The sequence below is a fragment of the Triturus cristatus genome, chromosome 1_1 (assembly GCF_964204655.1).
Source record: "Triturus cristatus chromosome 1_1, aTriCri1.1, whole genome shotgun sequence".
Classification (NCBI taxonomy): Eukaryota; Metazoa; Chordata; class Amphibia; order Caudata; family Salamandridae; genus Triturus; species Triturus cristatus.
The window spans coordinates 1,050,853,687-1,050,873,890 of NC_140579.1; positions in this window are offsets into that span (position 1 = coordinate 1,050,853,687).

Sequence of the window (20,204 nt, forward strand, 5' to 3'; positions counted from 1 at the left end):
CACACAACCACACACACACAACCACACACACAACCACATACACAACCTCACACACAACCTCACAAACAACCACAACCACACACAACCACACACAGAACCACAACCACATACAACCCCAACCACAACCACACATACACACACACACACACACACAACCACACACACACAACCACACACACAACCACACACACAAACACGCACACACAACTATACACACACAACCACACCCAACCACACAACCACAACCACACACACAACCACAACCAGACACAACCACAACCACACACACAACTATGCAACCAAACAACCACACACACACACAAACACACACACACAAACACAACCACACACACAAACACAACCACACACATGCAACCACACACACACAACCACACACACAACCACATACACCCACCCACACAAACAACCACACACACACAACCACACCCACAACCACACACAACCACACACACAACCACAACCACACACACAACCACACACACACAACCACACACACAACCACACACACAGCCACACCCACCCACAGACACACAGACACAACCACACACACACAACCACACACACAACCAAACACACAACCACACCCATAACCACACACAACCATACACACAACCAGAACCACACACACAACCACACACACACACAACCACACACACAATCACACACACAACCACACACAACCACACACACAACCACACAAACAACTACACACACACAACCACACCCACAGCCATACCCACAACAACACAACCACACCTGAACATACACACCTCCACACACACACAACCACACACCCACAACCACACACACAACCATACACACACACAACCACACACACAACCACAATATACAACCACACACACACAACCACACACACAACCACACATACACAACCACACACACAACCATAAACATAACCTCACAAACAACCACACACACACAACCACACATGCAACCACAAACAACCACAGATACACACACCCACACACACACACAACCACAACCACACACACAGCCACACACACAACACACAAAACCACACACAATCACACACACAACCACACACACAACCACACACACAACCACACAGACACAACCACACACAGACACAACCACACACACAACCACATACACAGCCACACACACACAACCACACAACCACACACACAACCACACCCAAACCACACACAACCATACATACAACCAGAATCACACACACAACCACACAAACAATCACACATACAACCACACACACAACCACACACAACCACACAAACAACCACACACACACAACCACACCCACAACCATACCCACAACAACACAACCACACCTGCACACACACACACTACCACACACACACAACCACACACCCACAACCACACACACACACAACCATACACACAAACAACCACACACACAACCACAACATACAACCACACACACACACACAACCACATATACAACCACACACACACAACCATAAACACAACCTCACAAACAACCACACACACACAACCACACATACAACCACATACAACCACACATACATACACCCACACACACAACCACACATACAACCACACACACAACCACACACACACAACACACAAAACCACACACACACAGCCACACACACAACCACACACAACACCACACAACCACACACACAACCACACACACAACCACACACAACCACACCCACACACAACCACACACAACCACACCCAACCACACAACCACACATACAACCACACACACACAACCACAACCAGACACAACCACAACCGCACACAACCACTCAACCAAACACACACAACCACACACACACAACCACACACACACAACCACACACACACAACCACACACACAACTACAATCACACACACATAATCACACACACACAACCACACACACAACCACATACACCCACCCACACAAACAACCACACACACACAACCACAACCACAACCACACACACAACCACACACAACCACACACACTCAACCACACACACAACCACACACACAACCACACAAACAACCACACCCACACAACCACACCCACACAAACACACACACACAACCACACACACACACCGACAACCACACCCACACAACCATACCCAACCACACCCACAGAACCACTCACACAACCACACACAACCACACACACACAACCACACACACAACCACACACACACAACCACACACACAACCACATAAACCCACCCACACAAACAACCACACACACACAACCACACCCACAACCACAAACACAACCACACACAACCACACACACACACAACCACACACACAACCACACAAACAACCATACCCACACAACCACACCCACACAAACACACACACACCCACACACACACACACCCACAACCACACCCACACCCAACCATACCCAACCACACCCACAGAACCACTCACAGAACCACTCACACAACCACACACACAACCACACACACACACAACCACACACACACATAACCACACACACACGACCACACACAACCCCACACACAACCACACAACCACACACACAACCACACACACAACCACACACACAACCACATAACCACACACACACAGCCACAACCACACACAACCACACACACAACCACACACACACACATAACCACACACACACAACCACACACACACACACATACAACCACACACACAACCATACATACACCCACACAAAACCACACACACAACCACACCCAACCACACATCCACAACCACACCGCACCCACAACCACACCCACAACCACACCCACAACCACACACACAACCACATACACAAGCACACACACAACCACACACACACAACCACAATAATACGCACAACCACGCACACACACAACAACACCCAACTGCACACACACCACACAACCACAACCACAACCACACACAACCACACCCACACACACAACCACACAAACAACCATACCCACACAACCACACCCACACAAACACACACACACCCACACACACACACACCCACAACCACACCCACACCCAACCATACCCAACCACACCCACAGAACCACTCACAGAACCACTCACACAACCACACACACAACCACACACACACACAACCACACACACACATAACCACACACACACGACCACACACAACCCCACACACAACCACACAACCACACACACAACCACACACACAACCACACACACAACCACATAACCACACACACACAACCACAATACACAACCACACACACAACCACACACAACTACACACACAACCACACATACACAACCACACACACTCACAACCACACACACAACCATACACACACAACCACACACACAACCACAACATATAACCACACACACAACCACACACACAACCACACACACAACCACACACACAACCACACACATACACAACCACACAAAACCACACACACAACCACACATCCACACACAGACCCACAACCACACACACCCCCACAACCACCCCCACAACCACACAACCACACAAACAACCACACCCATGTAACCAGAACCAACCACACCCACAACCATACAGACACAACCATACCCACACACACACAACCACACACACAACCACACACACACAACCAAACACACCCACAGACACACAACCACACACAACCACACACACACACACACAACCACACACACACAACCACACACACACAACCACACACACACATACACGTGTTACCATCCTTGTGGGGACTATGTGTGAATACCTGCCTTGTGGGGACTAACCTTTCCCAATGTTTATACAACACACTAATAACAGGATCCTGCTTCAAATTTGCAAATATATTGTTATTTAATCGCGCGCACAGCACCATCCTTGTGGGGACTTGAACACGTGCTACCATTCTTGTGGGGACCTAGTCCGTAACACTATTTGTGATTGAATATAGTCGAAGGCACATGGCTAAATGTTTATTTTATCAACAATATACACAAACAACACTATAATCTATTCATATATGAATTGCTGAATATATACTAGGGGTCCACATTAAAGACAGATTATGTTAATGTGCCAGAAAATATCATATCATGCTTAAAGAAAGAGACTTAAAGCTGCCCTTAAAGACCCGCCCTCTCGTCCCCCTTCTTATGACGCCCCCAGAGCGACCGCGCAGCGGACGCGCACAGCGGGAGCGCCGACCGTGCGCCGATGGTGCGCCAAAGGTAAGCCCGTCTGCGCCCGTCCGTGCCTGGCCCGCGCCCAGCGCCAGGACCCCTGGCCCCCGCAGACCCCAGCCCACCCGCAGGACGTACGACGCTGCCACCCTCAACGCACTCAACGCCGGCCGAATCCCAGGATGCTACCGAGCCACCCCGAGACGCACCCACGGACCCTTCTGCTGCAACGCCTGCAAGTTCACCTGCATCCGGACCAGCACTACTCCAGCACCAACCAAGACCAAGACGAGCAACAGCAGCAGCCACCTGAAATGCATCCTGCTCAACACCCGCTCCGTCCACAGACACGCCATCGAGCTCTGGAACCTGCTCGACACAACCTCACCAGACATCGCCTTCCTCACGGAAACCTGGATGAACGCCTCCTCAGCGCCCGACATCGCCATCGCCATCCCAGACGGCTACAAGATCATCCGAAGGGACCGCATCAACCAGACCGGAGGAGGCATCGCCATCATCCACAGGAACACCATCCGCATCACGAGCAACACCGACGACACCCTCGCACCCGCCGAGCACCTGCACTTCCAGGTCCACATCAACCCCACGACCACCCTCAGAGGCACCCTCATCTACAGACCCCCGGGACCACGCACACAATTCAGCGAAGACATCGCCGACTTCATCAGCCCGCATGCCCTCCACTCCACTGAATACATCCTCCTCGGGGACCTCAACTTCCACCTGGAGAACAACAACGACCGCAACACCACCACCCTGCTGGACAACCTCGCAAACCTCGGACTCAAGCAGCTGGTGACCACCCCCACCCACTACGCCGGACACACACTCAACCCCGTCTTCTCATCCAGCAAGGACATCGCCTTCAGCCACGCCACCGGACTCCACTGGATGGACCACAGCTGCGTCCACTTCAGCTTCAGAAGGACCACGATCCACCACCACCAGCAACAGGTTGCACGCAGAAGCTGGAACAAGATCACAGCCGACCAGCTCGCGACCTCCCTGAGCATGAACCCTCCCACCAGCGCAACGAACCCAAGCCAGGCGGGCACCAACCTCGCGAAGTGGATCAGCAACTGCGCAGACGACCTCGCCCCTCTGAAGACCCCGCCTAGCAGACCCGGTAGCAAGAAAGCCCCATGGTTCACCGACGAACTCAAGAGCTCCAAGAAGAACTGCCGAGCCCTCGAGAGAACATGGCGCAGAGACCCAACACCGGACAACATGACTGCCCTCAAGCTCGCTACCCGAAAACACCACCAACTCATCCACGCCACCAAGAAAACCGCATTCAAGGAACGACTGGACAACAACGCACACAACAGCAAGGAACTCTTCAACATCGTTAAAGAGCTATCCAACCCCAACGCCGGAAACAACGACACCACCCCTTCGCAAGACCTCTGCAACTCCCTCGCCTCCTACTTCCACAACAAGATCGCGGACATACACAACAGCTTCAGCACTCAACCGACGCACGCCACGACCGAACCACCGCCCCCCACCACCACCCTCCGCGCCTGGACCCCGATCAGCACCGAAGACACCGTCCGCACGATGAACTCCATCCACTCGGGATCTCCTACCGACCCCTGCCCTCACCACGTCTTCAACAAGGCCGACGCTGTCATCGCACCCCACCTGCGGGACATCATCAACACCTCCTTCGACACCGCTACCTTCCCGGAGAGCTGGAAGCACGCCAAACTCAGCGCTCTACTAAAGAAGCCATCAGCCGACCCCACCGACCTCAAGAACTGCCGCCCCATCTCGCTGCTCCCGTTTCCTGCAAAAGTCATCGAGAAGACCGTTAACAAGCAGCTGGCCGCCTTCCTCGAGACAAACGGTTCCCTCGACCTCTGGCAGTCTGGCTTCCGGGCCAACCACAGCACCGAGACCGCCCTGATCGCAGCCACCGATGACATCCGAGCACTGCTTGACAACGAAGAAACAGCAGCCCTCATCCTCCTAGACCTCTCCGCGGCCTTCGACACTGTCTGCCACCGTACACTAGTGCAGCGACTCAGCAACGTCGGAATCCAGGAGAAGGCACTGGAGTGGATCATCTCCTTCCTCGCCGGAAGGACACAGAGAGTCCGCCTCCCCCCGTTCAGATCTGAAGCCACCGAAGTCATCTGCGGCGTTCCTCAAGGCTCCTCGCTCAGTCCAACCCTCTTCAACGTCTACATGAGCCCCCTCGCAGACATCGCACGCCAGCACAACCTCAACATCATCTCCTATACCGACGACACCCAGCTGATTCTCTCCCTCACCAACGACCCCGCCACCACCAGAGCCAACCTTCACGAAGGGATGAAAGAGGTAGCCGAATGGATGAAGAACAGCCGTCTGAAACTGAACTCGGACAAGACGGAAGTCCTCATCCTGGGATCCTCACCCTCCGCCTGGGACGACTCCTGGTGGCCCCCCGCCCTAGGCAGCGCACCCAAACCAACAGACCACACACGCAACCTGGGCTTCATCCTGGACTCCTCCCTCTCCATGACCAGACAAGTCAACGCCGTCTCCTCGTCGTGCTTCAACATTCTGCGCATGCTACGTAAGATCTTCCGGTGGATCCCCACCGAGACCAGGAAGACGGTCACCCAGGCCCTCGTCACCAGCCGTCTGGACTACGGCAACTCCCTCTACTCCGGAACCACCGCCAAACTCCAGAAGAGACTCCAGCGGATCCAGAACGCCTCAGCACGACTCATCCTGGACATCCCCCATTGCAGCCACATCTCCGGACACCTGAGAGACCTGCACTGGCTCCCGGTCAACAAGAGAATCAACTTCCGACTCCTCACCCACGCACACAAAGCCCTACACAACCAAGGCCCAGGATACCTCAACAGCCGCCTCAACTTCTACGCTCCCAAACGCCAGCTTCGATCGACCGGCCACGCCCTCGCCGCCATCCCCCGCATCCGAAGAGCCACCACAGGGGGACGGTCCTTCTCCTACCTCGCCGCCAAGACATGGAACACCCTCCCGACCCACCTCCGCCTGACCCAGGACCACCTCGCCTTCAGGAAGCAACTCAAGACCTGGCTGTTCGAGCAGTAGCGGACCCCCCTCCCCCAGCGCCTTGAGACCCTCTGGGTGAGTAGTGCGCTATATAAATGCTTTGATTGATTGATTGTATTTAACCTATTTATTAGTGCTTAAACTCTTAGGAGATAAGGAAAATAACACATAAAGAAATTAACATATGGAACCAAGGAATTTGGTCAAGTGGAACCCAGAGCTTGATTAGCTGCTTACATTTTTGCCAAAATAGATGTTCAAGTCCCCACAGAGATAGTGGGTGAAGATCATTGTGTTTAAGTCTCCATAGAAATAGTGTGTGCATTCAAAGCTTAAATTCCATTATAAAGAGTGTGAAGCTAATGATGTACAAGTCCACAAAGAGGTTGTGTGTAATTATAGGAATGCTCAAGTCCCCACAGAGATGGTATGTTATTATAGCGATGTTTTCAGTCCCCACATAGATGGTGTTTTATCATAGAGATGTTCAAGTCCCCACAGAGATGGTGTGTTATTATAGTGATGTTCAAGTCCCCACAAAGATAGTGTGTTATTACAGTGTTGTGCAAGCCCCCACAAAGATAGTGTGTGATTATAGCGATGTTTAAGTCCCCACAGAGATAGTGCATGAAGATGATTGTGTTTAAGTCCTCATTAAAATAGGGCCTGATTCACAAAGGTAAACTTAGACCAAAAGTCTAACTTTACTACTTTTCAGTATTCATAAAGGTAAATTTAGACCAAAAGTCTAACTTTACTACTTTTCAATATTCGCAAAGCCCCATACAGAGAATGTGAAGCTGATGATGTTCAAATTGAAGCAAACACAAGGAGATGATGGACGGAGTGCTGAAACTTTCCAGTCACTCACCCCAGTCACAGATCTGGGTTGAATCCATCATCGTTCTTTAGCTCACTTCCCCACCCCAGTTCAGACCTAGACATATGTAAATCAGTCTTGACCCTGTGCCTCATGGGAACAGTCCAGCCCGAACTGTCGAGGCAAGGTTTTGCCTTGTGCCGAAACAAGCATCCACCCCTCATCAGCCAGGCTTGCTTGAATCCAGTGGCAAAGTGAGCAAGGGACCCACATCTGGGCATACCATGCCAACTTAGGGCGAACAAAGCACACACAAGGAGATTATGGATGGAGTGTTGAAACTTTTCAGCCACTCACCCCAGTCACAGATCTGGCTTGAATCCATCATTGTTCTTTGGCTCACTTTGCCACCCCAGTTCAGACCCAGCTATATGCAAATCAGTCTTAACCCTGTGTCTCATGGCACCCCTGGTGCTTCAAGACAAAACAGAGCTTGCGTTTAATTACAGGAATGCCTAAGTCCCCACAGAGATGATATGTTTTTATAGTGATTTTCAAGTCCCCACAAAGATATTGTTTTATTATAGTTTTTTTCAAGCCCCCACAAAGATAGTGTGTTATTATAGCAATGTTTAAGTCCCACAGATATAGTGCATGAAGATGATTGTGTTTAAGTCCTCATTAAAATAGGGCCCGATTCACAATGGTAAACTTAGACAAAAAAAATCTAACTTTTTTACTTTTCAGTTTCAACAATGTACACTTAGACCAAAATTCTAACTTTACTACTTATCAGTATTCACAAATCCCCAGACAGAGAATGCGAAGTTGATGATGCTCAAGCCAAAACAGAGCTTGTGTGTAGTTACAGGAATTCTCAAGTCCCCACAGAGATGGTGTGTGACTATAGTATTACCATGGTTGCCAAAGAGAATGCGTGTGATTATAGACATGCCCAGGTCCCCACAGAAATAGTGTGTGATTATAGAGCTGTCTAGGTCCCCACAGAGATAGTATGTGATTATAGACATTCCGTGGTCCCCACAGAGATAGTGTGTGATTATAGAGATGTTGAGGTCCCCACAGAGATAGTGTGTGATTATAGACATGCCCAGGTCCCCACAGAGATAGTGTGTGATTATAGACATGCCCAGGTCCCCACAGAGATAGTGTGTGATTATAGACATGCCCAGGTCCCCACAGAGATAGTGTGTAATCACAGAGATGTTGAGGTCCCCACAGAGATGGTGTGTGACTTTTGTATTACCACGGTTGACAAAAAGAATGTGTGTGATTACATACATTCTCAGGTCCCTGCAGAGATAGAGTATGATTAAAGACATGCCCAGGTCCTCACAGAGATAGTGTGTGATTATAGACATGCCCAGGTCCCCACTGAGATAGTGTGTGATTAATGGGATGCACAGGGATAGCACACAGTTATAGTGCGTGATTATAGTTGTGTACAAGTCCCCACAGTGATAATGTGTGATTACAGTCATATTCAAATCTCCACAGTGGTGTGTTTAATGATAGGTATTTTGAAGAACCCATACAGATCGTATTAGTCTGTTGGCTTATTAAATAAATTAATTCACTTGAGGGATATGTGTTTGACCACTCTCTCACATGTTTGAATCCTGGTGCTACCACCTTTCCTTCAAAGGTCTCTAAAATAAGAAATATTTACTTGGATAGCAAAAAACATATGGTATTCAGAAACAAGATACCCTCAGGTGTGAATGTGCACTTTATATATGCACATGAGATGATGTGATGTGATAATAGTGGTACTCAAATCACCACTAGAGATAGACTGGAATTATCCCATATCTATGAATCCCACTTCAAATGCAACATTAACTGATTTAAACTGTGTTCATCCAGGAAAGTTTACACTCTCTTAAAAATCCAAGTATCAGAGTTCTCATTTTCTTTACTAGCCCCCATTTATCAATTCTAGTCTCCTTTAGGAAGATAAAACTGCATTTCTGATTGCAATAAACTCCCCATACTGATTCACTCTGACACCTTAGGATTATTACAATAGAGAAATTTGCAGCGGTCCCCAGTGGCTCAACAGCTCACTCGCAGGCCGTGCACTAATGCTTCGCTTTGTCTTTGCCCTCGCCACTCCAACCCGCCTACCGTTAGAGCGTCCCATCGGGTGAGATGAGAAGCGGCAAAAAGGAGATTCCAAGGTGCACCAAGGGAGCACCGGCCTGCGGGAGTTGCTCGGGGTAAGGGTCTGCTTGGAAGCCAGCAGCTCCAGTGCCCCTGAGCCCCAGAAAAGGACCTTAGCCCCGACCCCTACCCACAGAGAGAGGTGAGCGAGTCGGTGAGACAGCCGTTCAGCAGGGGGGCAACGCAGCTTAGGGGGGGTCACCTGCGGGGTGGTCATCTAACAAGTGGCTACCATGTTGCGAGAGCTGCAGAAGCAGTGAAGGGGGGGTCCAAGGAGCTTTGTGTTAATTACTGTTAATAACTGCACATTGCCAGCACCCCCCGAAGACTGCAACCGAAAAAGAAAAAAAAAAACTAGAAGAAAAACTCCAAGTAACACAATCACCAAGACTTGGCATTTCATACACCTACCAAGCTACAGAGAGCGCCGACACTCCATGCGGTGGGACTGCTGACCGGGGTGTATTTGCTGGGTGTCTCCTTCGCCTGTGGACCAACGCACTTGCGAGGGGAGACTACAATCCCCGTGAGCCCCTGCTCCTGACGTCACTACCGCCGCCAGCGCGCCCGGAGGCGCTTGATAAGCTGACGCTCCCTCCGCGTCGCGGGACGCGCGCGGGCGACGCCGGGCTGAGCCCGGGCAGAGGGCGGGCCGTCTGTGGCCGTCCGGGGCCAGAGGAGGCCGGGACGGGACACCCCCCGTGGATCTTCACGTGTGGTCGACTGAAAAGCCAGGTGACACTGTCTAACATTGCCGCGCAACGGACTTTATCGTAATATATGCGCGTTAGCTGAGTGAGGGGGCATCATATTCGCACATCATGAGCAGACGTAAGGGAGCGGTAGGGACATTGGATGCTTTTATGATTAGGGCTGAGAGTTTATTGACTCATGAGATTGAGCTAACTGAGCGGCGTATATCCGTAGACCTTATGGCGGCTCAGCGACGCTCATCTCTTGAAGCCGTGACACAGGGCGATATCACATGCCACCGCCTTTCTGTGCCACCAACCCTGTCACCAATGCCTGCGACCCCTACTCACCAACTGTCTCCATTAGTCGCCTCAGCTACACCCCCTGAGTTTCGTCCTAGTGGCCAAAAAACCCGCACCAGATCCAACACTTCTAAATTAACTGGAGTGACTAAATCTAGCGGCCCACCGGCCAAACGGAAAAGGGGCGCTAATAACAAATCTAATACCTCCTGTCGCCCCGTCAACTGTAATAAAACGGTATTACAAACAATTGTTGTATCTAATACTGAGTCGGTGGGCACCCAAACTGACGAGCCCACTCCTACCTCTCATAGTAAGGATGATATTATGTCAGCCCTGGAGTCGGGTTTAAAAGCCATAGTTAGCCACTCTAAGGCTTTATTTGATGCACACATTGCCCCTTTAAATGAGAGACTTTTACGCATGGAACAATTGTTAACCCGGGAGCCAGCCCCTGTTTCATCGGTTGCCGATCGCACTTTCCTACCTACCTCGATGGGCTTATCGGGGGGCCCTGACAACCTAGGCACCGGGACAGCCAATGTTAACAATGGTACTCAGCACTTGCACTTACGGTTCATTACAACATCTCCCGGCGATTGTTCCGCCTTTTCCACCGGACATTGATGCCAGACCACGGCCCACTGCACCAGTTCTACTGAAGACTTTGCCCAGTACCGTGACCTTGAACCTCCCCCCCGCATCATACCCCTATGTTATAATTCTAGCCGGAGTCCCCTGTTTGCCCGACTGTGAGAAGTTGGCCTGGTATATGCTGTTCACTAGTTCTAGTGACCACCTTGTACCATGCCAAGCAACCCTTATGGTGTGGTTGTAAGTCAACCTTTTCGGACTAGCTGCCCTAGTGGTAGCGTAGGCTAAGCAGTCTTTGAGGCTAAACTCGTGATGCGTGTTAAGCAAGCTGTTTTACCAATAGTAACCCCCTTTTATACCAATGAAAGGACACCACACAGATATATATTCAAAATATATATGTATTTATTTCTCAAAGTAACCCCTAGTCTCTTTATGAGCACAGGAGCACAAATCGTCAAACAAGATTATCACAGAATACACAGAAGTTGCACTTTATATGGATAGGCCCTGGTGGCCACTCGAACCATATACTAAAATAGTGGTATAAGTACCACGAACAGAAAAGGGAAAAGGCCTAGGGCCTCTAGAATCGCTGGGCCTACAAGGAGCTAACGTCAGTTAGTGACCAGGAGGTCCACGGGTGGCGTGTGCAGAGCAAATAGTCACACGCGTGCTCCCATAGGTTTCAATGGGTGCGTAAAAAGTACAAAGTTACTGCAAAAGGAATCTTCCGGATGACCTAGGAACTTAAGATTTGGAACACAGGCACTAGAGATGTAATACTACACTTGGGCACAGGTGTGCCAGCTTTACCTCACCCACAGGAAGCGGGTGCATAGGCCTCGAAGTGCGTCGGGTTTCTTCTATCTGTTCCGTGGGGCCTGTAGACAAAAGTGCTGCAGGCGGTCGGTCGGGAAGAGATGCAGTGGATCCAAGAGTGGATCGGAGATGTTGAAGATCTGTAAGCAGAGGGGACAGTGTTCACAGTCACTAGCCAGTGACCAGCGTGGCACCAGGTGGGTACCAGGCGATGTCGGGTGCAAACAGGAAGGAAGGTGTAGCTTGACTCTGCAGCCACGTGGTCCCTGAAGGTCGACGACGTCCAGGAGTCGAGTCACGAGCTGTCCCACGCAGGCTCTCGCTGTCGGCGGTGTCGGCGACTTGATCGAAGCAAACAAGCCTTGGCAAAAGCAATTGTTGTAGGCAAGGAGTTTAAGCTGATGGTTCTGACCAGCAAGGTCAGAGGAACTGCTCCTTTGGAGGGGAGCAAGGGCCAGTCTGGAGCAACCAGACCAGCGGTGTTTGTCGTAGATTTCGTCGCCAAGATGGCCACTAGCCAGCGGGCCAGCAACCGGTTAGGCGCGTCGAGTGGCAAAATGCAGAAGGGCCCCACGCAGATCGTGGAGATGCTGGAGGGCTCACCTTTGGTGCAGATGCTGCTCGAGGGTTGGGCTTCTCAGGACCCAAAGCACAACTTGGAGGGAGCCTCGGTTGTTGCACTGGTCAGCTTGTCGTAGTCGTTTCAAGATGGCTGGCTCCACGTGTCTCGGTGCCTCCACGGGTCTCCTCTTTGCAGGGACTGTGGATCGGGCGGTGAGAGGTCTGGAGGTCCAGGTCTTGTCAGTCTCTGGGCTCGGGCTCCGGCGGGAGGCGGCGGCAAAGCAGACGTTGATTCGCTGGATGGTGCTTGCGTTAGCAAGGTGGTCACTCCCTGACCACAGGGGAGATTGGCTTCAGTCCTCTGTGCAGCAGAGCGTCGAAGTTCCCGTCTTCTTCTTAGTTTTAAGTTGATTCCAGGATGTCTGAAGTCTTAGGACACAGCTCCTACCTTTATTCGGATTCTAGGGGCCGGACTACCTGCTAGGTCCCTCCCTATGGGTGGGACCAGGAAGGGGGGTGGTTACACCCCCAATCCTTTGTCCAGCTCGCCCCAGGCCCGGGACTGGTGTGCCCCAGGACCGGTTTGAACTGGCATATGCACCGAGGCTCCTTGTGAGCCACAGGCATGTCTGGTTTCTTTCAAGCCCTACCTGACCAATACACAAAATCCTGTCTGGGGTGGTGCACGCACCTCCCCTGGCAGGAAACCCTTTGTCCACACCTCCCAAGCTGAAAGGACTCCCAGCAGCAGGAGGGCAGACTTGTGTCTGTGGTGGCAGCATCCATTTTGTGGAGCTGAGGCTATGTCTGATTTTACCCGGGTTTCAGGCACTGTACATGTCGTGTCCCTCTAGAAGGGTGGAATGCTAACCCCGTCGCCAGAATTGGCGAGGGGTTAGTATTCCAATTCGTATGACACCTTACTCGACATGTTTTGATAAAGCCAAACCAAAGATAGCATTTAACCGCGAGGTTCATAATGCACTTAAGAGTATATGGTATGACGATATCTGGAAACAGTAGAAGGAAGTTGTTCCGACCACTGCAGACAGGCTCAGCTCATGCCAGAGCACCATCTCACATGGAACCAAGCACTCTGCCTTCAGGGTTGTTAAGGCCTGCCATAGGAGTGACTTATAGGTTACCAGGTGTCCCATTTAAGGTTAGGTATAGGTATACTACACCTAAGTAAGAGGTGATTACACCAACTTACCCCAGCTGAGTGATCAGCCAGTTGTGTCAAATTGTTAGGCCAAGCCTGGGGTGGCATAATACATGCTGCAGCCCTTGGCAGGCCTTGGGTACACCAATGCCCTGGGTACCTAGTGTACACTGGTACAGGGGCTGACAGGGTGATCCAACCAATTGGGTATGTACCTAGGGTACATGGAGTCCATTTTAAAGAGAGAACAGCCAGGCTGAGATCCTGAATAGCAGGATCTCAGGCCAACTAAGTCGAAAAACCAGCTAGACACTAGGCAAAAATTTGGGGGTAACCATAGTCAGATATCCACCTTCCTACACAACCCCCCCCCAAACGAAGGGAGATAAGGCTGACCTTGACCAGGTAAGCCTATATTGCCCAAGTGGCCATATAAGGAGGAACCAGCACTGGCATGGTTACCCCCTGTCTCATGGTCCACTAAGCAATCCCTCACCCTAAGGGTATCAGAGGGTCTCCACCATAGGGAATCTCTACCTTTGGTGTGTCTTGGCAAAGTAAAAGGCTGGTGTTGAGATGGAGTACTGAAGTGAGTGTCCTCAAAGTGAGGCCTCAGCTTCCTCCAATCCCCCTCCACCATGGATGCCTTTCTTTCCTTAACTGAGTTGCACTGTGCTCTCAGGGTCAGCCTCTGGCTACCTAAAGCTGGAGGCTGGGTCCCTTTTGTGGGCTTACTGGAGGGACAGGTCAGGTTTGGGGCCCTAAGGTCCCAGGTTTGCCTGTGCCCAACAGAATCCCTCTGGGGGAGGTCCCTAACTACCTGTAAAGGAGATCCCTCAGGAATGTTTTTACCCATCACCTGACTAGGGCTACTAGCCAGGCAATCCTCATTCTTTTGATGGGGGGGTTCTTGTGGACAGGGGCCCTCTGGGGGTCCACTGGCCTCCCTGACCTCTGCAGCCCTGGGCTGACTGAGGCAGGGTAGAGAGAGGCAGGCTACCTGCACCAGACTGGGTCCCACCTTGGAAGGGGCCACTGACATCAGAGGCTCTGCCAGGCCAGGCCTGGCTACCTCTGGGGCAGTTCCTTCACAAGGGGTGAGGTCAGATCCCTGAGGAGGCTGACCTTTTCCTAATGTCTGGGGAGAGGGAGACTTTTCTTCCTCCCCACTACTCTCAGTTTGTGTGGAGTGATCCATTGTTTCAGGCTTCACTACACCTATGTCAGTCTGAGTATAGGCTGAGACCATTACAGCCTTGCCAACCTTTTCAGGGGGGCACTCAGTTTGTGTTTGAGCTGTGACTGTCACAGCTCTGCCAGTCTCTACAGGGAAGTCTGTCTGTGCCTGGGCTGTGGCTACCACTGCCCTTCCAACCTTTTCAGGGAGGAAATCTATTTGGACAGGGGTTGTGAATGGCACAACCCCCCTACCCTTTTGTGACAGGCCTACCATTTTAGAATGGGTGTCTTGTTCAACTCCAGCCCAAGCTGAGAGTTCTAAGTCATTCCCCAGTAAGCAGTCTACAGGCAAGGTTGGGGACACTGCCACCCTTTTAGGGCCAGTGACACCTCCCCAGCTGAGACATACCTCTGCCATGGGATGACTGTTCTGTTTGCCATCAATGTTGGTCACCTGGTAGGAGAAACCAGGCAAAAGCTGCTCAGAGGGAACTAGCCAATGGGCCACCATTGTGATGCTAGCTCCAGTGTCTCTGTAGGCCTCAGCTTTTGTACCATTGATGTAGGGCTCCTGTCTGTACCTACCCAAAGTGTTGGGACAGGCAGTGAAGTTGGCAAACCCCATGCCACCATCACAGACAAGAGTATCTGCTGCAGGGGAATTGGCTAAGCCAGGGTCCCCCTGTGTTCCCCAAGTAAACCCACCCAGATTTCTGGGGGCACTCCCACCACCTGGGGGATTACTGCTGACAGTAATAGGTGGTGTGACAGGAGTAATTGGAGGAACAGTTTTGTTTTTAGCCCTTGGGCAACCGCTGTCAGTTTTCCAATGCCCAGGAGTTTTACACTCATGGCAGTAGGGCTTTTTGGCTGTGGTAGAGGAGGGAGCTTGGGACCCACCACCCTGTGTGGAGTTTTGGGGCCCTGAGGAAGGTTTCTCTTTTTCTTTATCCCCACCCTTCTCTTGAGGCTTGGTGGTATCTTTCTTTTGGTCACCACCCTGGTTTTTAGGCCTGATCCTGGTCCTGACCCATTTATCTGCCCTCTTTCCCAATTCTTGGGGAGAGGTCAAATCTGAGTCTACCAGGTGTTGATGGAGAAGCTGGTTTTGACAATTACTTAAAATCTGCTCTCTCATCATCAAATTGTACAATCCTGTATAATCAGACACCTTACTTCCCAGCAACCAACCCTCCAAAGCCTTAGTGGCACATTCCACATATTCAGACCAGTCCTGAGTCTGTGTCTTCTGGGTGTCTCTGAACATTAACCTGTACTGTTCAGTGGTTAAGCCTAACCCATCAACTAGGACACTCTTCAGGACTCTGTAATTTCTGACATCCTCTTCTCTAACAGTGAGGAGTCTATCTCTGCCTCTCCCCTCAAAGGAGAGCCATAAGATTGCTGCCCACTGGTCTTCAGGAACCTGCTGCACTTTGCAGGCTCTCTCAAGAGCAGTCATCCATTTGTGGATGTCATCCCCACTTTTGTAGGGGGGCACAATCTTGGACAGGTTCCTATTGTCAAAGACCCTATCTTTGTCCCTAGGGACATTGCTGCCACCAGTGGGTATAGACCCACTCTCTCTATGCTGCCTAGCCTTGCTCAGTTTTTCTTCCATCAGGGCTACTTCTAGCTCCTGCTTCCTGATCCTCAGCTGGGCTTCTTGCATCTTGGCCTCATGTTCCCTCCTCTGAGGGGTGGTCATCCTTCTCCTGGAGTGACCTTGAGAGCCTCTAGAGCCATGGGAAGCATTGGAGTCACCTGAGCGATTCCTTTGCCTTCCAAGCCCTGTGTTAAGTCCACTGGGGAGATCCAGTGGGGTGAACCCACTGTCAGTCCCCAATAGCCTTAGTTTAGCTGGGCCAAGTATAACACTTGGCACTGGGCTAGTTCTCCCTTCATCCTCACTACTGTCAGTATCCTTTTCACTCTCATCCTCTGTGGTAGGCATCCCATCTAAGGGGTGACTGTGAGAAGTTGGCCTGGTATATGCTGTTCACTAGTTCTAGTGACCACCTTGTACCATGCCAAGCAACCCTTATGGTGTGGTTGTAAGTCAACCTTTTTGGACTAGCTGCCCTAGTGGTAGCGTAGGCTAAGCAGTCTTTGAGGCTAAACTCGTGAAGCGTGTTAAGCAAGCTGTTTTACCAATAGTAACCCCCTTTTATACCAATGAAAGGACACCACACAGATATATATTCAAAATATATATGTATTTATTTCTCAAAGTAACCCCTAGTCTCTTTATGAGCACAGGAGCACAAATCGTCAAACAAGATTATCACAGAATACACAGAAGTTGCACTTTATATGGATAGGCCCTGGTGGCCACTCAAACCATATACTAAAATAGTGGTATAAGTACCACGAACAGAAAAGGGAAAAGGCCTAAGGCCTCTAGAATCGCTGGGCCTACAAGGAGCTAACGTCAGTTAGTGACCAGGAGGTCCACGGGTGGCGTGTGCAGAGCAAATAGTCACACGCGTGCTCCCATAGGTTTCAATGGGTGCGTAAAAAGTACAAAGTTACTGCAAAAGGAATCTTCCGGATGACCTAGGAACTTAAGATTTGGAACACAGGCACTAGAGATGTAATACTACACTTGGGCACAGGTGTGCCAGCTTTACCTCACCCACAGGAAGCGGGTGCATAGGCCTCGAAGTGCGTCGGGTTTCTTCTATCTGTTCCGTGGGGCCTGTAGACAAAAGTGCTGCAGGCGGTCGGTCGGGAAGAGATGCAGTGGATCCAAGAGTGGATCGGAGATGTTGAAGACCTGTAAGCAGAGGGGACAGTGTTCACAGTCACTAGCCAGTGACCAGCGTGGCACCAGGTGGGTACCAGGCGATGTCGGGTGCAAACAGGTGATGAGGGGTAGCTTGTCTCCGCAGCCACGTGGTCCCTGAAGGTCGACGACGTCCAGGAGTCGGCTCACGAGCTGTCCCACGCAGGCTCTCGCTGTCGGCGGTGTCGGCGACTTGATCGAAGCAAACAAGCCTTGGCAAAAGCAATTGCAGGAGGATTCGGAAATCAGCTGTTGGTTCTGACCAGCAAGGTCAGATGGATTGCTCCTTTGGAGGGGAGCAAGGGCCAGTCTGGAGCAACCAGACCAGCGGTATTTGTCGTAGATTTCGTCGCCAAGATGGCCACTAGCCAGCGGGCCAGCAACCGGTTAGGCGCGTCGAGTGGCAAAATGCAGAAGGGCCCCACGCAGATCGTGGAGATGCTGGAGGGCTCACCTTTGGTGCAGATGCTGCTCGAGGGTTGGGCTTCTCAGGACCCAAAGCACAACTTGGAGGGAGCCTCGGTTGTTGCACTTGTCAGCTTGTCGTAGTCGTTCCAAGATGGCTGGCTCCACGTGTCTCGGTGCCTCCACGGGTCTCCTCTTTTCAGGGACTGTGGATCGGGCGGTGAGAGGTCTGGAGGTCCAGGTCTTGTCAGTCTCTGGGCTCGGGCTCCGGCGGGAGGCGGCGGCAAAGCAGACGTTGATGCGCTGGATGGTGCTTGCGTTAGCAAGGTGGTCACTCCCTGACCACAGGGGAGATTTTCTTCAGTCTTCTGTGCAGCAGAATGTCGAAGTTCCCGTCTTCTTCTTAGTTTCAAGTTGATTCCAGGATGTCTAAAGTCTTAGGACACAGCTCCTACCTTTATTCGGATTCTAGGGGCCGGACTACCTGCTAGGTCCCTCCCTATGGGTGGGACCAGGAAGGGGGGTGGTTACACCCCCAATCCTTTGTCCAGCTCGCCCCAGGCCCGGGACTGGTGTGCCCCAGGACCGGTTTGAACTGGCATATGCACCGAGGCTCCTTGTGAGCCACAGGCATGTCTGGTTTCTTTCAAGCCCTACCTGACCAATACACAAAATCCTGTCTGGGGTGGTGCATGCACCTCCCCTGGCAGGAAACCCTTTGTCCACACCTCCCAAGCTGGAAGGACTCCCAGCAGCAGGAGGGCAGACTTGTGTCTGTGGTGGCAGCATCCATTTTGTGGAGCTGAGGCTATGTCTGATTTTACCCGGGTTTCAGGTACTGTACATGTCGTGTCCCTCTAGAAGGGTGGAATGCTAACCCCGTCGCCAGAATTGGCGAGGGGTTAGTATTCCAATTCGTATGACACCTTACTCGACATGTTTTGATAAAGCCAAACCAAAGATAGCATTTAACCGCGAGGTTCATAATGCACTTAAGAGTATATGGTATGACGATATCTGGAAACAGTAGAAGGAAGTTGTTCCGACCACTGCAGACAGGCTCAGCTCATGCCAGAGCACCATCTCACATGGAACCAAGCACTCTGCCTTCAGGATTGTTAAGGCCTGCCATAGGAGTGACTTATAGGTTACCAGGTGTCCCATTTAAGGTTAGGTATAGGTATACTACACCTAAGTAAGAGGTGATTACACCAACTTACCCCAGCTGAGTGATCAGCCAGTTGTGTCAGATTGTTAGGCCAAGCCTGGGGTGGCATAATACATGCTGCAGCCCCTGGCAGGCCTTGGGTACACCAATGCCCTGGGTACCTAGTGTACACTGGTACAGGGGCTGACAGGGTGATCCACTTCCAATTGGTTATGCACCTAGGGTGCATAGTTTTAATTTAGTAGAGAGAACAGCAGGCTGGGGGTCTGATTGGCAGGCCCACAGCC